We start from the raw sequence: 11,359 nt of genomic DNA, 5'->3' as shown, positions 1-11,359 counted from the left end.
AGGCAATTTTTTTTCATTATTAAAAAAAAAAAGGAAACATAACACTAGAATGAGTTTGACCTTCATTCTGTCTGGAAAATCATGTATCTCTGGCTGATCAGACAAGTTATACCAGAAAACTTTGTTTTGCTTCTCTTTTTAAATAAAAAGCCAGTACTTATTTATAATATACCAACTTCCTTCCATCAACAAACTTCCTGAGGTTGATCATGATGATGTCATGTCACGATCATGTATATGAGGGCAGGGGATAGTCTGTTAAATAGTACTTATATCAGACAGCTGCAACATGTCTGTGTCCTGGTTCCAATCTGGTACTTACATTAAACCATGTTGTTGAATTTACCATTTCTAGTTCTCTTTTTTCATTTCCCAAGAAGCAGTGGTGGAAAGAAGTGTATCTGTCTATGCATTCAAGTGCCTAAGAACTTAGTTGGTCTTTATGCATATTACAAGTTGTACCATTTTATTCAAATAAATACATAGATCATAGCGCAGTTTCATATTTGTCCATTAGCATAGAAACTGAATACCTGCTCCTCCTGCCAACAAGTAACTATTTTTAGTCAAGATTTCCAAGGAGGCCATTCTTGGTTAGATCAGCAGAAGACCCGTGTCTCTGGAAACATGCCACAAATTCCCCAGCATTTCATCAAAGTAGAAAATGGCAGGAAGCTCTGTGCATTCAGGGCTGAAATTACAAATTAGCTCAAATGTTTCCTGTCGGCAAACAATGAAGTGAAAGCGGTAGTTAAGTTCTGTTTGATGTAGCTGCAGCTCCTATTCTTCTACTGTCAACTTGACCAAAAACAGAACAAACTAAAATATGTTTGTTTTTTTCCTCCTCTCTATTGTTTTTCTGGTCTATTCCTTTCAGTATTATAATGCACTTACTACATCTTGCAGAAAGGACAGGTTGCAAGTTAATGAATTTGGTGGCTAGGCTATCTGCTTATGGGAAATCTAACTGCAGTTAAACAGGGTCCTTTGCTTGTATGCATGTCACAGATCGTCTCCTTGCTGCTGTCGTCTGTGCTCTGATCTTTCAGTTGTTGGCGGACAGACACGTAATGCAATCCAGTGAGGCACATGCCACAGTGGTAGTGACCCTTGCCTTGCAGGGCTTACGTACTAGGCCAGTGTGAAGTAAAGAATTCCCATTGACCAGTGTGTTGGAAAGTCTTTATTTATAGCACAGGAAGAGGGCTACCATGAGGGGCGGCTGCAATGTTTCAGGGTTTACTGTCCTGTGACCCATGGATGTAGATGTTGTTCTTGGGGCTGTGTCCTGTTGCTAAGGTAAAGCTAACAACAGGGGTGGTGGCATGGTGCATATGAAAGCCTTACTCAGCCCTGACTCCAGCGAAAAGAAAATTACACTGTGTGTCCTGCAGAACATAGATAAACGGTGGATGATCACTATAAGTCCTCTGATGATAGGCAACCGGGGCAAACCACTGCAGGGAAATGTGCCAATTCTCATGTTTGAGGTGTTTAGTGAAGCAGGGGTGTCATCTCTTGAACACCTCTGGCCACCAGGGCAGTATTTGGCATTGCACTTTTGCCAGATGACTTTAAGCCTGCCAGAATTGTCAGCTCAGCAGAACTTTTATAAACATAGGGTCAAGCAACCACATCTTTGCAAGCCTACCAGTCCTCCTCCCCTCCATGTGTTTATGTAGACCTAATGTCATGTATTTACCAGCCCTTGGAGCTGTTTACACAGATCAGCTGATCCAGCTGAGGCCTTGAACTCAGTTAGGAATGACTAACTTTGCAAAAGTTGGGTTAAGTTCAAATATTTTTAGTGATCTTTTGCTTCTTTTACTTATTAATTAGGGAAAACATCAGATCCAGTGAGAAACAAATCCTGCTGCATTCAATTCTTTTCATATTTTGATTGTGCATCATATCGTGAGCCTTTCTCTTTGAAATGAGATTACAGCTAAAATCACTAATTGACAGCAGTAGAGTCCCAGTTAGTGCAATAATTGTCACGCCATCGAGTTCCACTCATCTTTCACATGTGTTGGAGCATAGCTGAGGTCAGACGCGTAATGAGATCATTTTACTCTATTCTTACTCCCTCTCACAGGAGCCTCAAAAAGAGACCATTGGGTTTGATATAATTATCTCCCTGAACTAATTCTATCTTTCACTGAGACACGCACACACACACACACACACACATTGTAGTATTGACTGAGTGAGGGCCTCTGCAGTGCTAAGCAGGTGACTGGATCCTCACGCAGAGGGTTTTGGTTTTACATTACCATGTCCCAGCATCTCAGAACACAAGGTGAAGGAGTAAGGATGAATAAATGAAGCACATGCACCCTGAGGAGCCCTGACACACATACACTGTCATCTAACTCCTGCAGCACACAGCTACTGTCCAGTCCACAATGTCTTTCTTTAACTACTTTGGTTTTTGCTATAAACATCCTATATTTGGAGTTTTCTGTGTCGGGTTGCACAGTGACAGGTGTTAAATATGTTATAAAATCCCCATAAAATCACATTTTAAAATTGGAATGTTTTAGTATGAGATGTTTTGCACAGTACAGCCCTTACATACCAACAGGTCACACAGCAATGATAGAAAAAGGATGGAAGAACCATATGTTTATGAATGAAGCCAGCACATGCTATATGGCCACCTGAAAATAGATGTTAAGATTTGCACAGGAACAGGAAAGTATTTTACAGTATCCATGATATCACCAGATACTGTCTGCTGAGCTGACTCCCAGCTGAGACTCAGGAGGCTGTTTTATTAAAGTCGCAATGTTGAGAGCATCAAATGTTTTCACAACATAAATAGAGACTCCTGTACACGAGCGCTGAGTTAAATGTTTCATTTCTGAGCATTGCTGCATGAATACTTTGCCTGTGTACCAGAATAGAAAGTAAAACATACACCTATCAGGCATAACATTACGACCACGTTCCTAATATTGTGTATGTTTCCCTTGTGCCTCCAAAACAGTTACACACCCTTATCAGAGAAGGTTCCAGTGCAACTCACAGATACTTGATCAGTTTGGGATCTAGTGACCTGGAGGCCAGGCCAACACCTTGTGCTGTTCTTCATGCTTTGAGTTGTCCCTAAAGTGTTTTTGTGTGTGTCTGTGTCAGGCTGCATCCTGCTGGGGATTTCTGCTGCCATCAAGGAGTGTAGAGGTGCTACAAGTGTAAGTAACACATGAAGAGGCACAGTTGGGGTGTGATCCTGCTCCTGAAACTTGCTATTTAGCATCACTTAAAGAGCTCACATAGAAGCCAAAGAGGAAGGGTCTGACGTGTGACATGACTGGATGCATTCAAACCCAGCATATCACACGTGCATAATGTGATTTCAGGAGCTTGTGTCTGTCTCTTACCAGTGAAGCGCAATTACTGTCACATACACAGAATCTCTCCACCACTGCTGCTTAGCCTCTGTCTTCATTCTCCTTTCTGGAGCCTGGACTGTAACAACTCACAGTGGGAGCTGAGCAGAGCGTCACTGAACCTTTGCATGTGCCTACGTTTGCTCCTTGTGGTGATTCTTCCCCGGTCAGCTACGCTCTGATGACACACCGGCTCGCCACAGATGAATAATGGCTGATGAAGAGCGCACACAAACGGTTATGGTTACATTCAGTGGTGCTTTTTTGCGTTCGTCTTTGTTTTGCAACACGCAGGAAGTGGTGTCTTTGACGTGATTAAAGTGAGACGGCGTCGGGAGTTGACTTGGCACGTAACAGGATACCAGACGTATCACTTTTCACCTCTGTCGTATGCAAGAGGGCGTCTGTGGAGTTTTCCTGAGCATGTCCATCTGCAGAAAGGTGTCACATCAAGAAAGGACAGACAGGAGGGATGTAGATGCACAGCTAAAAATGACATGCTCTTTCACCCCATCACTTCTCGTTAGTCTGCATGCAGAGTGCAACCAAATCAGTTGCTTTCTGAGACGCGTGTTGGGTTTTGCACATTATTCAGCCCTCTAAAATGCACCTATGTTTTAGGATACCAACATCTTTATGGAAACTGACAAAACGACAGGGCACCCTCACTATTTTATTTTCATATCACAAGTCTGTCATCATTGGGATCACTGCCAAGCATTATAACATCGTGAACGTCTTTTGGATATTAGACTATTCAGCAAAGATCATTTCCTGTGTACGTGGAGCCATATATCATTTCACTGCACTGAACTTAATGTCCTGTTCTCAGTGTTTCCACCAGGGTATACTGTTAGGTTTATGTGTTACTAAGCTGACATAGGATACTCGAGAGCAAGGGTGGAACATTTTCTGAGGGACGTATGGAGAAAGTGACTTCAAGCCCACGAGGCTTCAGCCTGGCTGTTCTTTCTCTCCTACTAAAGTAGGTTCTTTAAAAAAGAAGAACTGACTATCGCAAAGTGAGATAGTTATTTGTTTTTATGTTATTCATTTATTTTATTTTATTTATTTTTTAGTTCTCTCAGATACTTTACACCAAGTGAGGCTTGCCCGCTTCTCAGTTTTTTATTTTTATTTATTATTATTATTTTTATTTCTTGCAGATCTCTTCAAAGCTTAATGTCCCTGCAGGGAAATACAGATTTTGAAACTCTGCTGACTTTTCATTTAATTCCATTATGCCTGTTGGCATGATTAACTCTTCACTTAACTTTATTGCTGAAGCCCAGCACACGGTAAATGGACATGCTGTTCATAGGGAGTTTGTGTTGACATTTGTTTTCACTGTGTTAGCCATTATCTTTTCTGGCTGTACCCTTCGTCTGCTGCCACAATGTACTCACCCAGTCTGTGTGCTCTCAGAGGAGAGGGCCAAATGCCCTTTGCTGCATGCCAGTCAAGCAGCTTTACATCCACTTGCTTCTTCTGTTCCATCCTGTCCCTTCATTGTTCTTTCTGTCCTCTTTTTGTCTGATCCCTGTCTTGATCTCTGGGATTTAGTGGGTAGTTGTGGGGGTGGGCTCGGGGGTCAGAGTTATGCAACCCTGGGATTATTCCATGAAATAAATGGAGTCAGACAGGCTGAAACTACCGTACATCAGCCAGGAGTTCAGACACATTCCTGTCGAGCCGGTTCGTAGAAAGAACACACATTTTATATTAAAAGTTTAGGTGATGATGTTATGTGGGTTGAGAGAGGTGACATGTTGACCTTTATTGTTCCCTGTCAGACACTTTTGTTGTCCCAAAGGTTACACATACAAGGACAGATGACTGGCACCTGTGGCAGTGGCCTGCTCTGGCCAATTTCCCAGGATCCCCATAAAACCCCTCCTGTCACTAAGGCTCGCTGGCTCTAGTTTCCTTTGGCACCACAAAGTGACAGAAAGAGAACAGCTAATGATAGAGGGATTCAGGGAGGAGTGGCTGAGATTTGTCACACACATCCATGCTGGTTAAATGTTTGTTACCCTGAATAGAGTCCATGTATGTCGAACTTCATTAATCTGATGCCAAATATCCGCTGTTCATCATAACCAGGCTCTAGCATCACTGAGTGATGCCTTCTCAAGTTGCACAGGGTGCTGCGAGTTTTGTCTTACTCAGTTTCCAGTGAGATCCACGCTATAAGGATTTATTTAAAAACAAAAATGAGTGCTCATTCCATATTACGTATGAACTGACACAAATCTTTCAAATCTCGTGTGCATGTACGCAGTAGTTACATGATCAAATGCAGAACTGAGCAGCTGCTACAGTAGCACAGGCAAACAGCAATGGCTGTAGTCCATTCTCCATGTGGAAGAGGTGTGACAAAGGGAAATGTAATGTAGATGCTTTAAAAAAAAAAGCATACAGCATACATTAAAGCAAACCACTGACAGGAGAAGTAAATAACATTGACCACAATGTGACAATGCAATGTTTTGCTGACAGGGGTTGAACCAATTAGTCAACTAGTCAACTTTACTGCTGGGCCATGAGGCCTAGAGCAGGAAGTCGACTAGTCTTCCCCCTGGTGTCAATAAAGTAATTCTGATTCTGATAGTCGTCGATCACAAGACAATAACAACATGCAGGCCTCAGAGAAAATAGGTGAGGAGGTCAGTGGGTCATTGCGGTTCATTAAGTGCACTTCACTGGAGATGGAATACATTCTGCTGTGACTTGTCAGTCCAGAAGTACAACACTGCAGTCAGTTAACAACTTCACCTGTGGTAACACAGGGAAGACGCTGTAAATCAACAATTTGCTGATGAATTTCATTGTCTAAATTTATTAGAACTTCAGCCGCCATATAACACCCTTTGATGGGCCGTTAAATGACATTGATGGCATTTATAAACATATCTGTAGTCTTGATAAGCGTGTTTATGTTCAGTGTTGTGTTCTATTTTGTTGTTGACGTTGTTGTTCAGTTCAATGACCTTGCAGAAAATCCTCCATAGCTTCTTTTTACAATATGTATTTAGGTCAAGAATATATGCAAAGCATTACTTTCTACTGTGTTTTATGTGTGACATCAGCGACTAGTTGACATCAAGTTGACTTTCATCGCATAGTAGTTGACTTAGTAGTCAACTTTAAAAATCCAAAGCTGTTCCACCCCTATCTGTTGGGAAACTTTTGGACCTGGCATTCATTCATGTGGATTTTTCTGACATGTAGCACCCACCTAGACCAGACCAGACCCCCCCACCCCATAGTAATGACACTCCTTGATGGCAGCAGCCATCCCCAGCAGGATGCAGCCTGACACAGACACACACACAAAAACACTTCAAGAACAGCACAAGGTGTTGACCTGGCCTCCAGCTTCACTAGATCCAAACTGATCAAGTATCCGTGGGATGATGCACAGAGGCCCCTCCCCTCAACCCAAATCTGCTGCTCAGGCGTGGTCTTCTTGAGGCTGCAGCCCACTGCTCCATCTGTACACATTAACTTGGGGATCAATGCAGTGTAAATTATTACTATTATTATTAGGGGAGACCTACACAATATAAGGAAGGTGGTCACAATGTTATGCCTGATGGGTGTATTAGTGAGTATACTGTATCCCTGTGTGTAAATGATACATGCATATCCTCATTGAGGTTACTGAAGACATCCCCGCAGCAGAGTAAATGATGCTCCCTGCATCACCGGTGACGCAGGACAATGATTTACAATGTACTAACGCGCACACCTTCACATTCCCGCTCTCTGTATCATTTACAGCGTCATCACTTCGCACCGACCCAACAAGCTGCAGCAAAAACGTGCCCTAGTCATATACCCACTAAATGGCCTCGACCGCAACCATTACTACGGTACAACAGGAGCTCACTGCTGCACAGTCGTCACAAAATGTCATCAACACATTTCCAGTCACCTCCTCCAGTTTCACACCCAAGATGCTGCAGTATCTGACTGTTACATGACTGTTTTGCTGTGGAGTTATCAGGCCAAGTGCCAGGAACAAGACGTCCTTCACATCTAATCTATCTATTGCTGAAAATTTATGCACGGCTGCACAAATTACAACACGATGAAGCTTTTATTTTATGCTGTTACAGTAATGTTTTCATTCACAGTGTTTGAGAGAGACTTTAGAGCAAATACCTTTGTTCATTATATGAGTCTTAAGATAATCCTTAAAAGAGAGAAAAGCTGTAATATTTGGGCCAGAAATAATTAGCCATCGTGCATATAAGAAAATGCTGTAGGAATGGCAACACTGGAATATTGATACTAATATATAATGTTAAAGGTAATGCTGATATAGCTGTTGCGATTATGTGTTTTTTTATTAATAATATGCAGTATCATCCCTTTAAAATAATGTGTGCGCATCCTCCTTTTTGTGCCCTGGTTGCTTTTCATCACAGCTGCCTCCCTGCCAGTCTGGTATTTTTCCATTGAATTCAGACCTAGATGAGGTGATGAATCCTTTACTGATATTTCTCAAGGGGATTTTTTTTATGTGTGTTGGTGTAAAGGAAGGAGGAAGGAGGCAGCACGAGCACCAACACTCAGGGTACCAGCACTGCAGCACTTGCTGTGCTTGGAAAATTCCACACTGCAGTAAACTGAAGGGTGGTGGTAGAGAGAGGAAGAGGGAGAGAGGGACGCAGGTGGGATGGGGAGGGAAAGGACGAGAATGTGCTTGAAAAGGGTAATCGATGATGAGAGTTTCGCAATATCTAGCGGGAGGAAGACGCTGACTCAGAATTATACAAATACTGTGAACAATGAACAATGATGAAGTGCAAATACAGGATGGAGGACAATGTTATGTTGCAAAACTGAGAAATCTCTGTTGTGAACATTTTACCTTGAGGACATGAGAACATAGGTATGTTTTATAGCATACACGAGCAATGATGTTAAACATTTGGAAGAGAAAGGATGGAGAGCAGATGAGTGGAGAGAGTGGATAAGTGTCTTTCTTTGATGACCATCGCGTGCTCTGAGAATGAGCAGAAGAGCTCTGCAGTACCCCAGATCCACTGCTAAGAGCTGGCACCCACTGAAACATAACTCCAGGAGCTACAGCTTTAACCCGCATCCCCATGCTAACATTACCTGCTCTACTCTCGCACATTTATAGTACTGCATACCTTTTACTTTCTCATGTGTAAATTAACAGTATCCTAATATTATGTAGGTCTCACTTATGCTTCCAAAACAGTTGTGACTCATTAGAAAATGGACATGGGCCTTCAGAGGTTGTCCTGTAGATTCTGGCTACACAGTGTTGTTAGTGGGGGTCTTTTAGTTGTATATACGATACTTGATCAGTTTGGGATCTAGTGAATTTGGAGGCCAGGTCAACATCTTGTGCTGTTCTTCATGTTTTTTTTGTTTTATTTTTGAGTTGTTCCTAAAGAATTTTTGTGCGTGTCTGTGTCAGGCTGCATCCTGCTGCGGATGAATGCTGTCATCTGCTATGGAGTGAGGCTGCCTGGATGTCTAAGTAACATCTACACGAATGCCAGGTCGAATCGTTTCTCAGCAGAACATATTCTCACAAGATGGTCAGTGTTATTTACTTCTCCTGTCAGTGGTCATAATGTTATGCCTGATCGGAGTATACTAGCACCTAGATAAAATTCAGGTAAAATAAGTAAATGTGAGACGTAAATGTTATGCTTCAAAGACGGGCAGTGGGTGACACTGCTGTGACTAGAAACGTTCCTTACATTAAGTCTGTGTTATCTGCCCACTCCTGAGGAAAATACTTTAGTTGGATCAGCTGTGTAATGTGTTATAGTGCTGAACATTAACTGCACAGTGGATTTTACACTGAGAACCACTGTCCTCTGTGGCAAAAGCAATTAGCAATAAGAGTGACTCAAAGCAGCAAAGTAAAATCCTGATAGGAGCACTATCAACAAATTGATTCACACTGTCAGTCAATACACAATCAATCTAAAAATCTAGATTTTAGCAGTAGTAATTATTCCATGTTTGTGCTGAAAGTCACTATCTCAAATTCAACTCAACTCTGCCAATGTGACATTGAAACACACTTGGGCCATATAACAGGTCAGAATGTTATCGCTCTGCCATAGGGATCTGTACCAGGCAGATTGATTCAAAACTTTTAGCCTGATGTGTTATTGACCAACAGCACATAGTGTGTATATGCCCTGACAAGCGGTTAGAAAATTAGGGAGAAGTGCGACACGTGAGTAGAGAACATGTGTTCCACTAATACTCATTATAGTGCTCATTATATTCAGCCCACATTTTTAGATGCTTCCAATTATAATGCGGCCAAGTCCTAAGTGCCACTCATTCTGCTTTATAACCATCCCATTTTTTTTTACTGTTCAAAAAAGCAACTCGTGCATCTGGGAAGATAAGTGGCCCCTTTTTGGATCAGCACTTTGCAGTTTGTGCGGAGAGGTTTTTGTGATGCAGGTGCAGAGTATCTATGAATAAGAACAAGTAGGATAATTGCAGATGTCTTATGTAACAAATAGCTCGAATAGACAATAATAGATCCTTAATATTCCAGAGCCAAACCTCAGTGACTAGTCAGAGAACTAAAAGATTTAAGAGACACACCACATATGCATTTTTTTAATGTTTCTCTAAAGGTGTGTCTAATTCCTTTGTAGACTTCTCTGTAGTAACACAAAGAGAATGATGAAATGAAAACAAATATGTGACATAACCCTATTTTCTTCAGTCCACATCCAAAACTGACTTGACTGCATTGTCTGTGCTCAATACGTCATGGAATTGTCACTCAGCTTCAAGTTTAAAGCTTTCAAACCTCACCTGACCTTAAACAGTCGGGCCTGATGTTTAAGTTAAAATTAAAAATTTGTGAGACGTTGTGTGATGGTGTACAGCCTAGACTGGGCTATACTTCCAGTCTCTTACATTTTTTCACATTATAAATCCAGGCATGTGAGCAGAATAGTATGTAGTGTAGGATAATGTAGGCACTCGTGCATTTAAAGCCATTTACTTACATCCTTCATGAACTCTGAGCCTCTCCCATCAAACGATTGCAGTTCTGCATCGCACCCATGTACTGTCTCAGTTGCAATTCGAAGTAATGTAGTACTAAGAACACGGCTTCTGATTTTGGATCAGAAAAGAGCGCTTGGGGAGTTTGTGATAGCCCTCTAGGCGGCTCACTAACTCATCCCTGTCAGCAGCCCTGGGAATGTGAAGCTGGGTTCACAGCAGAGTCACAAGGCATGGGAGGACATTTTTATGTAGACGACGATGTAAACGATATTACCAGTGCATCTGGACGGTGTATTAAGAAGACCCTTTTGGGATTCTCTTATGGACACTGATGTCTATGCTTCAGGTGGATAACAAACCTCTTGTACCAGATGTTATGTTGACGTGCCTCACTGTAGTTTTTCAGCACGGAAAATGTAGCAGCAGTGGAGTCAAGAGCAGTCTAGGCTAAAGTGCCACTGACCATGTCAGAACATTGCGTTGTTACAAGATGGTCAATGGTTATTTATTTCTCCTGTCAGTGGTCATAATGTTATGTCTGATCACTGCATAGTGTCAGCATGTCAGTGTGTCCACATGGCACACTTCCTCTGTTCAGAACTGATCTGAGACATGTGCATGACCTCTGTCTAAAAAGTTACATTTATTTCTATAAAACGTTTTGGTCCATGTGGATTTTCAGATGTTAGCAGCCAGCTAAGACACGGACTCCACAATCGTGTGTGAGACTGTGTGCACTGAGTCTTGGACTGAACTCTGGTGCTCTGTTCCAGTCACTCTAACTTTAAGAACATACACAAATTGTAGTCAAGTTCAACATTTTAACACAGCCAGGGAAATGTTACACCCATCATGTAGCACTAGATCAGAAATTCCCATGTTCTTGGAGGTGAAATTGCTGTTTGCAGAGCGGAGTGGCTTTCAAACAAATGATA

This window comes from Mugil cephalus, chromosome 4 (genome assembly GCF_022458985.1).
Source record: "Mugil cephalus isolate CIBA_MC_2020 chromosome 4, CIBA_Mcephalus_1.1, whole genome shotgun sequence".
Lineage (NCBI taxonomy): Eukaryota > Metazoa > Chordata > Actinopteri > Mugiliformes > Mugilidae > Mugil > Mugil cephalus.
This window is presented reverse-complemented; position numbering follows the sequence as displayed.